Consider the following 15,888-nt stretch of genomic DNA (forward strand, 5'->3'; position numbering starts at 1 on the left):
TTTTATCGATGCTGCGTCTGCAGCTCCCCTGCAACGTTGTCCTTTCTCTCTATGATGATTAATCCGTGTTCTGTGGGGCGTCCTTTAAAGCCGTGGGAACGTCCCTGCGCCGCCCGGCCTCCAGCTGCTTGTCTGAGCCGGAGCTGTAGGGCTGCTTGTGCCCCAGGCCATCTCCTGGCACCCTCAGCCCCCCCCTCCCCCCCTCCCCACCAAGCAGGCTCCTGAGTGCTCCAGCACAGCCTAGTAGCCCCGGAGGGTCGCAATCTCCTACAAGCCTCTGGTGTTTTCCCTTCCCAGACTGGAGCTTGCCATTTCTCCCAGGAGTCCTGGCCACTTTGGATGGAACACGGTACCGAGAAGCCGAGGTCTGGGTGCTGGGGATGCTCACACCCACGGAGGCCGGGGCATCAAGGGGCTTCCAACTGCAGCCTCTCGTGGGATGATAGAGCAGCCTGGGCAGGAGCAGAGCTGAGAACAGAATTTCACACCCGGGGTTCTCGGACTGGAGCTCCAGAGGAGCCGCTGCCCAGGGGCATTTAGAGTGTCCTTTATGAAAACAAACAGTTGAAAACCCCAGATGTCTAACAATGAGCGAATGATTTGGCGAGCTGTGCTCGGGGTCTGCCACGAATTCTTGGCTCCTGGACCATGGACTGGGGGCGGAGGACACCAGCAGGAACTCTTAGAGGGAAGCTGGGGGAGGTGGGGGAGAAAGAGCTTTGGAAAAACAGCTTCGACTTCCCTCTTGGGTGGAGGAGCCAAGGGGAGGGCACGCAGCCAGGGACCACGGGCGGCAACGCTCGATCCTTCTCAGGGTCCACGGGCGGCAACGTTCCTTCCTTCTCAGGGTCCACGGGCGGCAACACTCCCTCCTTCCCAGCGTCCATGGGCAGTTGGTGCTCCCTGCTTTCCAGGTTTCCAGGGGAAGTCCCACCCCCTGAATCTTGACTAGGATGCCGGGGAGTTGGGGAAGAGGTGGGACCCTCGAGGACAGGCCGTAGCGCTCATACCCGGCCACCCCTAAGGGAGTGCAGCTGCTCCACGCAGCAGAACTCTCTCTGCACAAAGAGCGCAGCCCTAACGCCTCCGGACACCCCTTCTTGCCGATGCCCTTTTCTAGCTTGACCTTGATGGTTCCTAGAGCCTGGGGGTAACGCGTTCCCTGGCTCACTTCCTGTAACATCAACTGGAACTTTTCATTATGGTCTAAAAATAAGCCCAGCACTTTGGGAGGCCAAGGCAGGAGGATCATTTGAGCTCAGAAGTTTGAGTCCAGCCTGGGCCACTTAGCAAATCTTCACCTCTACTAAAAAAAAAAAAGAAATCTGCTGGGTGTGGTGGCTCATGCCTGGAGTCCTCGGAAGGCTAAGGCAGGAGGATCACTTGAGCCCAGGAGGTGGACACTGCAGTAAGCTACGATAGCACCATTGCACTCCAGCCTGGTGGACAGAGCAGACTCTGTCTCCATCATCATCATCATCGTCGTCAGCTCTCAAGCATCAATCAGACCTTATTCTATAATGATGATGGTCACACAACTCTGAATAGACTAAAGACTAGTGAATTGTGCACTTCACATAGGTGAAATGTATAGTATGTTAATTATATCCAAGAAAGCTGTTTATTTTTAAAGGGATTTGTCATTCTAGTAACAAAAATAAGTGATAATCGTGTGACTCTTTGGCACTTTTCTGTTTGCTTTTTTTTTGTTTGTTTGCTCCTTTGATCATCCGGCACACAGGTGGGAGGAAGGCTGGGTTTCGCTATCATCTCTGCCTTGCCGATGGATGAAGCCCAGACCCCAGGTGGGAAGTGCTAGGGTGGAGACTTCAATCCAGGGACTCTGTCTGGGGCCTGTCCCATGTGTCATGTCAACCGGCCTTTCATCATCTTAGCCTGATCAGTCCTGTCTAATCTGGTCATTCTCAGGTTGAGTCATTGGAATCCCTTTGGCCCTGTCACTGAATCCCCCTCTGGGACAGCACTGGGACAGCTCTGTGGCCTCCAAGGTGAACCCACTGACCCATACCTCCTGGGGTTTATCATCTTCCTACATTGACTCAGGGCTGATGCATGTGACCCATGGAACATAACAGAGCTGACAGCATGTGACTTCTGTGACTGAGCTGTACAAGGCACCACAGCTTCTATCTTGGTCTCTCGGGTCATCCACTCTGAGGGGAGCCAGCCACCATGCTGTATATTCAAGTGGCCTCATGGCAGGGTCCATTTGGAGAGAACTGAGTTCTGGCTAGCAGCACCACTGGCCAGTGTGTGATGGAGTGACCTGGGAAGTGGCTCCTCCAGCCCCAGTCAGGCCTTCAAATGAGACTGCAACTCCAGCTGATGCAAGACTACAGCTTCAGGAGACATCAGGCAAGAATGCTCAGTCAAACCCCACCAGAAATAGGCACTCTTATTCTATCAGCAAGACCATGGCCTGCAGTAATGTGGAAAGTGGCCCAACCAGCTGATCAAGCTAGCAAGCTTTGTAAGGAGGGCACTGAGGGTAGCATATCTTGCACTTTATTTTATTTATTCATTTTTTAAAAACAGTAATATTACAAAAGAGAGATGGGGTTTTGCCATGTTGCCCAGGCTGGTCTCAAACTTCTGGGTTCAAGCAATCCACCTACCTTAGCCTCCCAAAGTGTTGGGATTATAGGCATAAGCCACTACACCTGGCCTCTTGCTATTTTTAAATAAAGTAAGAGAGGGAAGAGATAAACTAAAGGAAGGGCTGTTAAATATAAAAGAGATGCTTTCTGTCTGAAAACAATACTTTTTCTCATTCCAAGCCCCTCAAGGTGGCACATAATGCTGAGAAAGGAAACCTGGGGATGCAGGTCACTTAGGGAACAGGACGGGTGATGGTGGCAAGCCTCCCAGATGGCCCCAGTGACCCCCCAACTCCTGTATTTGTCTATGTGTGCTCCCCTCCCACACAGCAGGGCTGGTCTATGTGGTCAGCATAGAGTACAGTGGTGGTCAATGTGTGACTTCCCCTTGAGGCTGGATTATAATGGCATTGCAGCCTCCACGTGGCCTGTTGGCTCACTCACTCTAGAAGAAGCCAGCCACCATGTGGTGAGGACACTCAGGCAGGCCCCAGAGAGTAACTGGGGCCCTCAGCCAACAGCCAGTGCTAGCCCATCCACCTTGTGAGGGAGCCACCAGCCCCAGCTGAGCCTTCAGGTGATGCAGCCCTGGCTGACATAAAACCACATGAGAGACCCTGAGGAAAACCGCCCTGCTGAGCACTTCCCACTTTCTTGGCTAACAGTCTGTGAGAGATAAAAAGTGATTTTTTGCTCTCTAAGCCATTAAGTTTTGGAGTGTGTAGCAGCACAGCAACTGATACAAAATATAGCAGCATATAAAAGACCTGCATGGAATTGCTATGGAAATGGGGATGCACCATGAATTTGGACCAGGGACAGACAGTATCATCTGTTTTTCCTCCCTGAAACCCTTCTTAATGATCCTGGGGCCAGGGCACTCCCATCAGAATCAATGACCTGCTTTGGGTTTTAATTCTAACCAGCACTGGAATACCCCCTCCAACATGCAAGGTATCAGACGGACTTGCTTTTGGTTACTTAAACACACCAGGCCATCTGACACCCTCACCAATGACAACCACTTTGCAATCTCACTGATTCTCACTTGGACAGCCAGTGTTTGGTGACTTTTCTAAAAAGCTGGGCGTGCTGTTACCCAGGGGTGTGCTCTGTGTCTGCCTGTGGAGGAAATGCTTTGTCCAAAATCCTAATCAGAGTCCTAGTGCCAACCAGGGTGTCAGCCTTGGCGGAGCCCTGGAGACACCTGGGAGCTCTGAACACGTGGCTGCCCACGCCACCCCACCCTGGGAGCCGCTGGGAGCTGGAGGAGGCAGGAAGGGGCCTCTCTGGGGCCCTCAGAGGGTGCACAGCCCTGGAACAACTGGATCTAAGACTTAGCCTCCAGTGAGGGAGAGGGCGAATTTCTGTCACATGGACCCCCCAGTTTGTGGCACTTTGCTGTGGCAGCCCCAGCACCCAGATGTAAAGTGGAGCTGGCTTTGGCCCCACAGCCCTTTCTTCCTGCTTCATGGCCCCCAGGAGAGACACCCTGAGCTCCCGCTCTCCCACACACACTCGAGGCTGAAAACAGGGTTTTTATGCCCAGACCTGCTGTTTCTTTCAGTTGTAACTTTTATCTTATGAAAACATTTCTGACCTACTCGAAGGTAGAAGGCCAGGACTCATCGCTTCTTCCTCCTCTTTCCGCCCAAGGATAGAGAGAATAAAAGCCAGCCACATGGTTCCTGCGGGAGGATGCCATGTGGTCACTGCTGTCACCAAGAGACTGTGCAGGCTCCAGCCGTGCATGGGTGCCCCGAGTGTTAACCAGGCTCAGCCACAACCTCACTTGACGGCGACACACAGAGGCATCTGCCTGTTAAGCAAGTGGTCCCCCAGGGTCCCCTGAGTGCACAGCCAGGGAACCAGACGCCCACATTTCCTCACCCTCCTCCCATCTTCCCTCCCTCATCTTCCTCCACGTGCTTGAGTACTTGCTCTGAAATCCAACCTTTGGTGATGATAAAGGAATGAAAAAGAATTCTTTCCACTTAAAGTGGACAGAAAAGCCCTCAATTCCTCTAGGATCCTCTGTCCTTGGTTTAAGTTTGTAAGAAACTTCCAGGAAATGTTGCTTCTATCTTACGTCAAGGCTTCTGCACAAATGACAGATGTCCACAGGATGACGGGGGACTCCCCCTGTTGCCCAAAGACACCCTGGCTTTCCTGAGGGTGATGCACCCGCCCAGCTCCCTGCTGCCCAAAGATGCCCCGGCTTTCCTGAGGGTGATGGGACCCGCCCAGCTCCCTGCTGCCCAGATCCCCCAGCTTTCCTGAGAGTGATGGATCCACCCAGCTCCCTGCTGCCCAGATCCCCTGGCTTTCCTGAGGGTGATGGAGCTGTCCAGCTCCTGGCTAGATGCTCTGGCTTTCCTGAGGGTGATGGACCTGCCCAGCTCCCTGCTGCCCAAAGATGCCCGGGATTTCCTGAGGGTGATGGGGCCCCACCTGAGAATGGCTGCATTTGTGCCAACTTCAGATATTTCATCTGAGCCGACAGAGGCTCTAGACCTTGGAATCCACCAACGTTGACCAACACTGGGAGCAGCGTCTGGAGCCCCAAGACAACCTGATCACTCAGAGACCTCTCTTTCCCACCCCACCTTCTTCCTGAGCCATGCACAGAGAGGGTAGACGTTGAACAATGATTAGAAGCAGCCCCAGGGTCCCTCCATTGGATCGAGACCCGGTGGCGATGTGCGCCAGGCGTGTTCTTGGAAACGCTGGAGGAATAGGGCCATCCGGACCCGTTGAGAGGTGGGTGGTTCCGACTCAGACTTCAGGGGGAGCACCGTGGGTCGGGGTGAAAATGGCACTTCTATCTCTAGGGTTCCCCCAATGGCCAAAAGGTGGAGTCAACCCAGATGTCCTTGGGTGGACCGATGCCTGCTTACCCAACATGAGGCCTCTCCCCACCGAGGAGTCAGACTCAGCCACGGAGGAGTGAGGGCCTCATCCATGCTGCGGTGTGGGCCAGCCTGGAGAATGTCATGGAAGTGGAAGAAGCCAGACGCGAGGGCCACACGTGGCCAGCTGCATCCCTGTGACATGGCAGAGCAGACGGGGGCCCATGGGTGGTTGTCTGGGGCTGGTGGGGATGGGCAGTCATTGGGTGGTCTTTGGGGATGATGAAAAGACTTTGGAAGTAAACAGAAGGCATAGTACAGCATGCGCCTCATGCCACCTACTGTGTCATAGTTTAAAACCTTAATTTTATGTGCAATGAGTTTCACCTTAATTCAAAAAACAGGAAGAGAAATACCAGAGGATGAGAATTCTTTACTCATGGTGTGCTCTGTGCATGTGAGATGAATGTCATACCCCACACACTTGCAGACTCCCAGTCGGGTGCTGTTCCTGCCCTCCTGGAGTCAACGACCTGTACGAAGTCCCCAAAAGAATGGGATGGTGCCCCGGCAGCCTGGGGCTTTGAAGGGGGAGGGCGTCACCCAGGTGGACCCTGCCAGACCCCTCACTTAGGGGCGGCTGAGGGTGCACCAATTGGTGTGCTGGGACTCTGTGTTCTGACCACAGTGCTGGGGCCCTTTCTAGAAGCTTCCTGGAGGCGAGAGTCAGTTTTTGTGTAGGTGCAGGGAACGCAGGCCGGAGGCCCCATAACGACGGGCACATCTCCCTCCCGGAGGCTCACTGGCCACACCTGCTTCAGGGGAGCAAAGGGGGCTGCTGGGGTGCTCGGGCCGTGGGAGGTGCCAGTCAGAAGGTGAGTGTGAAACTGGGGCGCTCGGGCCGTGGGAGGTGCCTGTTGAAGGGCGAGTATGAAAACAGCACTGTGGAAGCAATGGAAGGGTCTTTCCAAGGAAGAGGGTCTGGGGAAAATGAGGGGGCGGTCAGGACGGGCTTCTGAAACATTTTTTAAATGTCTGTTTTCTCATTATAAAGGCAATATATGCTCATTGTAGCAAACTTCAAAAATACAGGAAAGTAGAAAGCGGGAAAAGGCGCCGCGAATCTGCCGTCCAGACCTAACTGAGAGCGCAAGGTGTGCTGCTGCCCTCAGGGCACGTGCCCACGCCTCCTCCTGCGCCCGCCCTCACATCTCCCCATCTGGCATGAAGCCGCTCAATAGCTATTTATGGGCTAAATTTTGGCCATGATTAAATTCCTGTGACTCGGTTTCCCTGGAAGCTCATGAGAGCCCAGGACGCCTTAAGTGGATGGAACGGCGACTCGGGGCTCAGGGGAAGGCAGGCAGGATCACTGATGCACCTGCACTCCGCCTGGCAGTAGCCTGCTTCAGTGGTTGCGGCTCAGTTTTGGGTGCTGTTTATCTCCTACGAACGAGGAAACCAGAGCTCTGAAAGCACCAAGGCTGGCCGAGGGTCCCCATAGAGAATTGAGGAGTGGGCTGGAATCCCCCCCAACCAGTGCCCCTTGCTGAGCCTGGAGTGGGGTCTGAGTGTTAAACTCTCCAGGGGAAGCCCCCACCGAGGGTGACCCACCAGAGACCAGAGGGCTGGACACCCCAAATTCCTTGGAGCAGGTGCACCCCTCTGCCGCCTGGGAGGAAAAAAGCCCAGTGGGTTAGGGAAAAGCCGCTCACCCTTGCAAAGCCGCAGCGTCCTGGACCTTGGCTGCTCGTTCTAGTTTATGGTGAAAGCCAGGTGGGGCCAGGAACAGACGCTGTGCCTCTGAGGCAGCTGGACGCAGCTCTTGACGCAGAAGGTTGATTTTGTGTGGATCCCTCTTAACCAGACAAGGTAGGGTTAAGTGTGTGAAGGGGGAGAAGGGAATGCTTGAAACTTCCCAGCCCGGAGCCAGCCAGTGCGCAGAGACACAGCCCAGCGCACTGCTGCCGCTGCGGGCACCTGGGGCGTGGAGCTGGACACGGGGCAGCTGTCCCTCTGCAACCACACGCCACAGGGGATGAGCGCCGGCAGACACGCCCGCTCGCTCCAGGGTAAGTGCAGTGTGCGGCGTCTGGGGCGGCTCTGGGCGCTGGTGTCAAGGAGGTCAGAAGTGAAGTGTTTTCACGCAGGCCGGATGCGATGCGATTGAGCCATCCGGATTGACCATGGTGTTGATCACGATGCCTTCAGACTCGCAGCCGAGGGGGTGCACGCAGGGCAATGTGCCATCTGGGAACGTCTTTCAGGCAAAACAAAGCATTTTACTTTCCAGTTGATGATAGAGAGTGCTAGACCCAATGCCAAGAGCTCAGAGGCGAATTCATTTGGTGGGAAGAGTCTGTCAGCGTCTTTGATCTGACGTGGTTAGGGGCGTCCTCCCCAAGTAACGATTTCTATTAGCTGCTGACTTTGCCTTTTCTCCTTTTTGTGGCACGCTCCAGGTGACAGACTTATCTCTCAGCACCCAGGTTGGGATATGCCGTGGACAGACTCAATTAGCTAAACATGTTGTTAATTGTGCATCTCATTACAGCTTTTTTTTTTTTTTTTTTTTTTGAGGAAAGAAAAACAAAGCGTGGAGGCGGAAGGGCTGGGTGCCCCGGCCATCCAGGGGCACGATGAGTTTGGGGCTTGCAAGTCCACAGTGAATGTGAGGCAGGCACCGTCAATAATGAAGTGTCTTTACGATATTTGTAAGCACTAGGCTCTCCTCAATCCTTTTATTTGAACACGTTTCAAAGCAGACCCCTTCCTGGCACTTCTGTGAGGTGTCTGTTTCCCATTATAAAGCTGGGCCATGAACGAAAGTGATAATCGCGGCTTCCAAACAAACTTCCTGAAACTCCTTTAGAAGATTCCTCCATGACGTGCAGACATAACCAGAAAAAAAGCTGTCACACTGGGAGGTCGGCCGCCGGTGCGTCTTGGCTCCGTCGTGATCCTGGTGAGGGTGGCGGGTCGGGATTGTAAACTGCAGGAGGGGACTTAAGCAACAGAACAGGGAAGAAAAATGGCTGAGTTTAGCAAAAGGCCGGTCTCAGAAGTGACTTCCCCCCTGCCCCCTGTCCCCTGCCCAGTGTCCTTACGCTTTGTGCAGAAATCCGGTGTGATCTAAGATACTGGTGTGGAATTCCCGTGTGATGGCGATTTGTCATGCCTTCCAGTGTCCTGAGCAGGAACAGGACAGAGGGCGTTTGTGGCTTTTTAGTTAAAACCATAGGGCCTCGGCCAGGTGTGGTAGCTCACGCCTGTAATCCCAGCACTTTAGGAGGATCACCTGAGGTCAGGAGTTCGTACAGCAGCCTGGCCAACGTGGTGAAACCCCTTCTCTACTAAAAAATACAAAAATTAGCTGGGTGTGGTGGCAAGCGCCTGTAATCCCAGCTACTCGGGAGACTGAGGCAGGAGAATCACTTGAACCTGGGAGGTGGAGGTTACAGTGAGCGGAGATCGTGCCATTGCACTCCAGCCTGGGGGACAAGAGTGAGACTTCATCTCAAAAAACAAAACACAACAAACAAAAACAAACAAAAGAACATGGGCAGGGCCTCTCCCACCGTGTGGTGGCCTAGGGATGCAGAGCTTCCTGGCTACCCTTCGTCTTTGGTCCTATCTGTCCTCACAGCGGTCCAGGGGCTAAATCACAAGGTACCGATGGCCCTCTTCGTCCTTCCTGACTTCAAGGAGAGTTTCTTTGCAGACCCAGTACTTGGATTGGGCTGTGAAAGAGGAGGAACCCTCCCCGGGATAGATGGGGGTAGGTGGGGGTAGAGGTGGGTAGGTGGGGGTAGATGGGGGTAGATGTTACTTGCTACCAAAGCGTCTGCTGTGGGGCCCCTGATCGCCGCCTCCCTGCCTCCATCCACCGGGACCTGGCCCCTTGGTCTTGTGTCTGTGGAGCCTCTGTGGTGACACGTGGCAGGATGTGTGTGCTCATGGCTTTGGTTTCTGTGGAAAGGGTGTCCCAAGAGGAGGGTGTTCGAAGACTCTTCAAGGACAGGAATTGCTCTCCTCCAACTCTTTAGATGTGGATAGAAGTTTTGTTCTCGTGTTTTATGTGGTGCCTGACAGTAATGTTATGCGATTCTTCAGCACCAAGAATGGGATCCTCACCAGTTGCTACAGCTGTCCTCGTGCGTCCACTGCAGTGGCTGGTTTCTGGCGGATGCCCCTCCTAGCCCCTCCCCGCTCCCCACCCCGGGTACAGCAGGAACAGGACAGAGGCTGTTGGTGGCTTTTTGATTAAAAACATCGGCAGGGCCTCTCGCCCAGTGTGCTGGCTCAGGGACACAGAGCTTCCTGGCCACGTTTTGGCTTTGGTCCTGTTTGTCCCCACAGCAGTCCATGGGTCATGAGATCTCAAAGGCTGGGCACTGGAGGCTTTGCTCTCTGTCCTTCACACCGAGCCGGCCTGAGCTCTCCACCTGCTGGGGCTGCCCAGTGCTCCTTGGCTCAGAAACTCAGAAATGCTTCCAGCCACCCGCCCACGGGACCAGCGTGAAGACCCAGTGCTGGGGCTCCTGGCTGGTGCTGTCACCGCTCAAGTTTGGGGGCCTGCCCTCCTTGTCCTCCCCGAAGCCCCCCTCCCTAATCCCTGGGGGTATCAGGAGAGTGGGGGATCCTAGTTGCATTTCTCCTGCGTGGATCAGATCATCTTCTCACCCCGCGGAAGCCTTGGGACACCGAGGCTGGGTGGGGACGGTGGAATAATCCTCCGTGGCACGGGGACGGTCACTGTGCTCGTCACTCTTAGCTGCAGTGTGTGTGACCGTCGCCAGGGCTGCCGTGTGAGGAACGGGAGTTGGCTGCGTCTGCTCTGGCCCGGGTAGTTTATAGGGTGGTTTTTACTCCTTGCCGAAGCCCAGCAAGGCAAACAGCGTTTAACTCTTTTCACGGCTGAAGAAATGGGACCTCAGAGAGGTTAAGACACTGGCCGGGGGCCACCTGGCCAGGAAGCTTCCGGGCCTCACCTGCACCAGAACTGTCCGATGGGGACGTCATCTGCCTCCCAGATGGTATCTTAAAAAAAAAAAAAAACAACAACCACCAAACACGAGGGATTTATTGAGATACACATCACGTAACACACAGTTCACCCATTAAAGTGCAGTTCCGTTTAGAACATTTACAGATGTGCACCCACGACCCCTATCAACTCAGAAACTTTCGTTACCCCGGACAGAAGCCCCCAGCCTCTCGCCAGCCCCGCCAGCCACACTCTGCTTCAGTCCAGGAGTCGTCAGCTCTGGTCCTGTCCCACGCGCAGGTCACACAATGTGTGGCCCTTTGGGAGTGTCTCCCTCGCTCAGCGTCACATTCTGGGGGCCCGTCCATGTAGCCAGCGCCACCCCAGATGAGAGCTCGGGTGTTCTTGTCTGAGCCTACGCAGATTCCTAAAGAACGATTAGAAACTTCAGCTTCATCGGCTCCAGCCAGTGTGGACGCGGCTACCCTTCTGTATCCCGTGTTCTGCCTGTCCCCACAGCCTGACAAAATGTGCTCCCCACCCCTCCCTTACTCCTACGCCTGAGGGCCTCCAGCTAGACTTCCTTCAGGCCTGCGTTTCACTATTAGTATGTGGACCTCTCATTTTTTTCCTGGAGAGGACACTACTTGGGTATTAGGGGGAATTTTGGCCAGGCACAGCAGTGGCTCATGCCTGTAATCGCAGCATTTTGAGAGGCTGAGGCAGGAGGATCACTTGAGCCCAGGAGTTTGAGACCAGCCTGGGCAATATAGTGAGACCCTACCTCTATAAGAAATAATTTAAAAAAATTAGCCAGGTGTGGTGCTACATGTGTAGAGTCCCAGCTAGTTGGGAAGCTGAGGCGGGAGGAACACTTGAGCTGTGGAGGTCAAGGCTGCAGTGCGAGCTATGATGGTGCCACTGCACTCCAACCGGGGCAACACAGTGAGACCCTGTCTCAAAAAAAGGAAAGAGGAATTTTGATCCTCAACACTATAAAGGCCTCTGTAACACATACAGCATTTTCTTTCCTTTTTCCTTTTTTTTTTTTTTTTTTTTTAGAGACAGAGTTTCGCTGTTGTTGCCCAGGCTGGAGTGCAATGGTACAATCTTGGCTCACTGCAACCTCTGCCTCCCAGGTTCAAGTGATTCTCCTGTCTTGGTCTCCCAGGTAGCTAGGACTACAGGTGCCTGCGACCACGCCTGGCTAATTTGTGTATTTTTAATAGAGATGGAGTTTCACTGTGTTGGCCAGGCTGGTCTTGAACTCCTGACCTCAGGCAATCCACCTGCCTCGGCCTCCCAAAGTACTGGGATTACGGTGTGAGCCACCGTGCTTGACCACATACAGCATTTTCAAAGGGCCCAGGGGGACACAGTGAGCCCAGTGACCCCAGGCAGGATTAGTAAATAAGCATAATTGGGAATGGATGAAGAGCTGAAAGCTTGAGTGCTAAGTTGTAAAGACTCAGAAGCCCTGGTGGGAGCTCGGTGGTTGATTGATGATGTCTGCCACGACTGGGTAGGGGGTTAACAGCACATGTGCTATGTGGTGGCATCTGGTACAGATTTGGTTGGGTGGGAGAAGTCCCTGGATTCCAGAAGTCAGGGTGGGCACACCCAGGAAGCAAGCGTTCACACCACCTCGTGTGTTGATGGCTGGCCTCGCTGGCCTGGCCCGGGAGGGTCTATCACAGTTGCAAGCTGCGGGCCGACTGGATCTTGGTGTGGGCCCAGCAAGCTGCTTTCAGGGAGTCTGGGAGGAGCTGCCTCGCAGGTCAGCCACCTCTGAAGAGTGGAGGGTTTAAAAACCAGACCCCATTGCCCTGCCACACCTGCAACACATGGCCCAGCACAGCGTGTGTCCTTTTTGTGTAGTCGAGTTCCTGCAGAGGGAGACAGCGTGGTTGGGTGCCAGCAGGTGCCTCCACCCGCGCCCCCACACCCTGGAGTCAGTGCGTTGCAGGGCTGTGACGGCCCCTCCTCTTCCTCCATGCAGCTCCTGCACCCACCTCTCCCTGCTCGTGATTTACCTACAGGGCTCGGCACAGGGATTCCTGAAGGAAATTTTCTCCATCCGCGAGGCCGTATGATAAACTCCCACAGATGAGATTGGCTGTCTAGCAGAGGAGACCCTGTGTACTCTTGTGTTCTAGAACTTTCTTTTGGTGTCACCTTATTTATTTTTGCAGCCTCCTGCCTAATTTGTTTCTTTTGAAAGGTTAGGTTTTCCCTTTAAAAAACGATTCAGACAGCAAATATGAACAGAGAAAGGAGCAGGCTGCCTGTGTCCACGGGTCTGGGCCGACCAGGGGCTTTTCCACGACACTACCCGAAGCAGCCCCCACTGTGGCCTTCACAGATGCTTCCTTGTTTATTCCGCACCACGGGAGCCAAGGCAGGCTGGGTGGGCCATGGCTGCTCTTGGTCCCAGGGACGACATTCAGGTGCAGGCTGGGGTGGGGGTGGCACCGCACTCTGGGCGTGGATGCCACCGGCCACCAGCCTGGGATGCCACGGGATGGAGCTCGGCTCAGCCACCACCTCACACTGCCACACAGGCCAGGAGGTGAATTTAGGTGAAGTCATCGCACCCAGGTGGGAATCCCACTGACTGCCTTCAGGGAGGGCGGCAGCAACGCCAGCCTCTCCAGGGTGATTTTCGGTAGAAACAGACCCCTCTAGATCCCAGAAACTGGGCCCTCACCATGGTCAGCTCAGCCTCATTGGGGGAAGAGCCATTGTAATAACCAAGTAACAGCAGCGAGGGTCACGAGTTCTGCCTTTGGGGCGTGCTGGCAGGTGGGCGGGGGTCTCTGTGCCTCGGCCCTCTCAGGCCTGTGCAGGAGGTGCCACAACTGTCCCAGGCTTCAGACAAGATGACTGTGGCCAGCTGGAAAAGACTCCCCTAAATAAATGCCCCGATCCCCAGAACCTGTGCTTGATGCCTGGATTAGCCCATTTTCTTTTTCTTTTTCTTTTTTTTTTTTGAGACAGAGTCTCGCTCTGTCACCCAGGCTGGAGTGCAGTGGCACCATCTCGGCTCACTGCAAGCTCCACCTCCTGAGTTCATGCCATTCTCCTGCCTCAGCCTCCCGAGTAGCTGGGACTACAGGCGCCCGCCACCTTGCCCAGCTAATTTTTTGTATTTTTCATAGAGACGGGGTTTCACCGTGTTAGCCAGGATGGTCTCGATCTCCTGACCTTGTGATCCTCCCACCTCGGGCTCCCAGAGTGCTGGGATTACAGGCGTGAGCCACCGCGCCCGGCTTGGATTAACCCATTTTCACACTGCTATGAAGAACTGTCCAAGACTGGGTAATTTATAAACAAAAGAGGTTTAATTGACTCACAATTCAGCATGACTGGGGAGGCCTCAGGAAACTGACAATCATGGCAGAAGGCAAAGAAGCAGCAAGGACCTTCTTCACCAGGCAGCAGGAAGGACCAGTGCCGAGCAAAGGTGGGAGAGCCCCCTAAAACCATCAGCTCTCACGAGAACTCGCTCACTGCCACGAGAACAGCATGGAGGAACTGCCCTGTGATGCGGGGACCTCCCACCAGGCTCTCCCTCCACACGTGAGGATCATGGGGATTAAATTCGAGGTGAGAGCTGGGTGGGGACCCAGAAACTGCCCATGCCACTGCCGTACATAGCACTGCTGGTGGCTGAGGGTCACGAGGCTAGGTCTTCCCAGATGACCCAGCCGGGCCCGACATAATGGCAGGGTCCTTTTAAGGAGGAGGCAGAGGAGGGTTCGGCCCACACGGAGGCAACGGCCCTGGGACACAGATGTGGAGGCAGAGACTACAGGGAAGCGGCCACAAGTCAGGGCACACCTGACCTGCAGACTTTGCAGAGGCAGGAATTGCCCTCGGTAGAGCACAGCCCTGCAGCCCTTGGCTCTGTCCCCACAGGGCCCACGTTGGGCTGTGGCCTCCACGCCGCGTTTTAAGGCCCTCGGTTTGTGACATCACGGCAGCCCAGGAGCCAGCGATGGCTGAGGGCTGAAGTGCCCTCCCACGCCCTGCACGCAGGCCTCGCTGACCCCGGGGTCTGAACTCCTCCGTGTGATCTGTATGGCATTTGGAGGTGGATGCAGGGTAGAGAAGAGAATACTTTCTCGAGGATTTTTGTCCCTTTCTCTTTGAAGAAATGAGGCTATTTCCTTCTTTGGGAAGCGTCCTCCCGTTGCCCATCCTCAGCCTACACTCACTTCTGGTGGGTAAGAGGCTGCAGACCCCCCAGCCCACCTCTGCGCCTGCTGGCCAGTGGGAAGGAGGCAAAAGAGACCCCGGCTCTGGGGCTTTCCCTCTCCTGTCCCTGCCGGCACGTGCCACCGTGGTCTGGGAGACTCGCTGGGCTCTGTTCCGGCAGAGCTGTGGAGCCTGGGCTGGCCATCCCCCCAGCATCAGTTACATCTGAGCAATGGGCACCTCACCTCCTGTGCCACCTAGGCTGGGCTGAGATGGGGAAGACGGGAGAGGCCAAGGCAGAGGAAGCTTGGAAAATTAATAGGGTGCAGTGATCCACACCTGAGCGGCTTCATGCAGCCTCACTGTGAAGAAGGAAGGGTAATTCCAGTTCTTCCTTGTTTAAGCTGAGCTGCATGAAGACAGCATGACACGTGTTAGTAAAAACAGAAACAGGCATGTGTGTGCGGGGGTCACTGTGCGTGGGCACTTAGCATCACCCTCCATTGTCACGCGGCTCCACACGCGAAGCTTTGGGGTTTTGGCTCAATTATGATTCAAGGAAACTCACCGGGAGAATGATGTTCCCGAGACTCGTATGTTTCATCCCAAGCCTGCCGGGCACCTGGGGCTCCTCTGCAAAGATGGGCCTCCTGGACTTTTCCTGGCCTTACTGTGCCCCGATGCCCGCAGGGCAAGGCACTTTGGGCTGGTTGGCGTCTGAGTGTCCTGAGGCTGCTGGAATGAGTCACTGCGAACCCACAGCTTGAAAGAGAAGCGTATTCGTAAGGGCTTTGGGGCCGGGAGTGTGAAGTCAGGGCATGCGCAGGGCTGTGCTGCCTCTGAAGGCTTCTGGGAGGCTCCCGGTGTTCTCGGCTGTGGCCATGTCTCCCCGGTCTCTGTCTCCATCTCCATGCAGCCTCTCCTCTGTTCTGTGCCTCCAATCTCCCTCTGCGAGGACTCAACTCAGTGGCCCGCCCTACGTCCAGGATTTCCTCCCCTCAAGACTACGAACTCCTCACATCTGCAGAGACCCTTTTTCCAAATGGGGCCGCATTCAGAAATTTTGGGGAGTAAGGTGGGGACATTCCTGCTTGGGGGTCTCACCTTTCAGCCCCCACACCCCTACACTCAGAGTTGGGAATGGGAAGCAGAGTAGACTGTGGGGACGGAGGTGCACGTCTGTGGGGACGCGGGGACGGAGGTGCACGTCTGTGGGGACGCGGGGACGGAGGTGCAC

The 15,888-nt window shown here is 55.0% G+C and overlaps 1 long non-coding RNA gene across 1 annotated transcript; it reads right to left on the reverse strand.

Moving 5' to 3' along the window:
* Positions 1 to 5,880: 5,880 nt before the first annotated feature.
* Positions 5,881 to 7,456, reverse strand: LOC111553811. The gene is made up of 2 exons (XR_002735071.1): positions 7,183 to 7,456; positions 5,881 to 6,000 (listed from the first exon to the last, which is right to left on the reverse strand). It is a non-coding gene; the product is annotated as an uncharacterized LOC111553811 (long non-coding RNA).
* Positions 7,457 to 15,888: the final 8,432 nt, after the last annotated feature.

This window comes from Piliocolobus tephrosceles, chromosome 17 (assembly GCF_002776525.5).
Source record: "Piliocolobus tephrosceles isolate RC106 chromosome 17, ASM277652v3, whole genome shotgun sequence".
In the NCBI taxonomy this organism is placed as follows: domain Eukaryota; kingdom Metazoa; phylum Chordata; class Mammalia; order Primates; family Cercopithecidae; genus Piliocolobus; species Piliocolobus tephrosceles.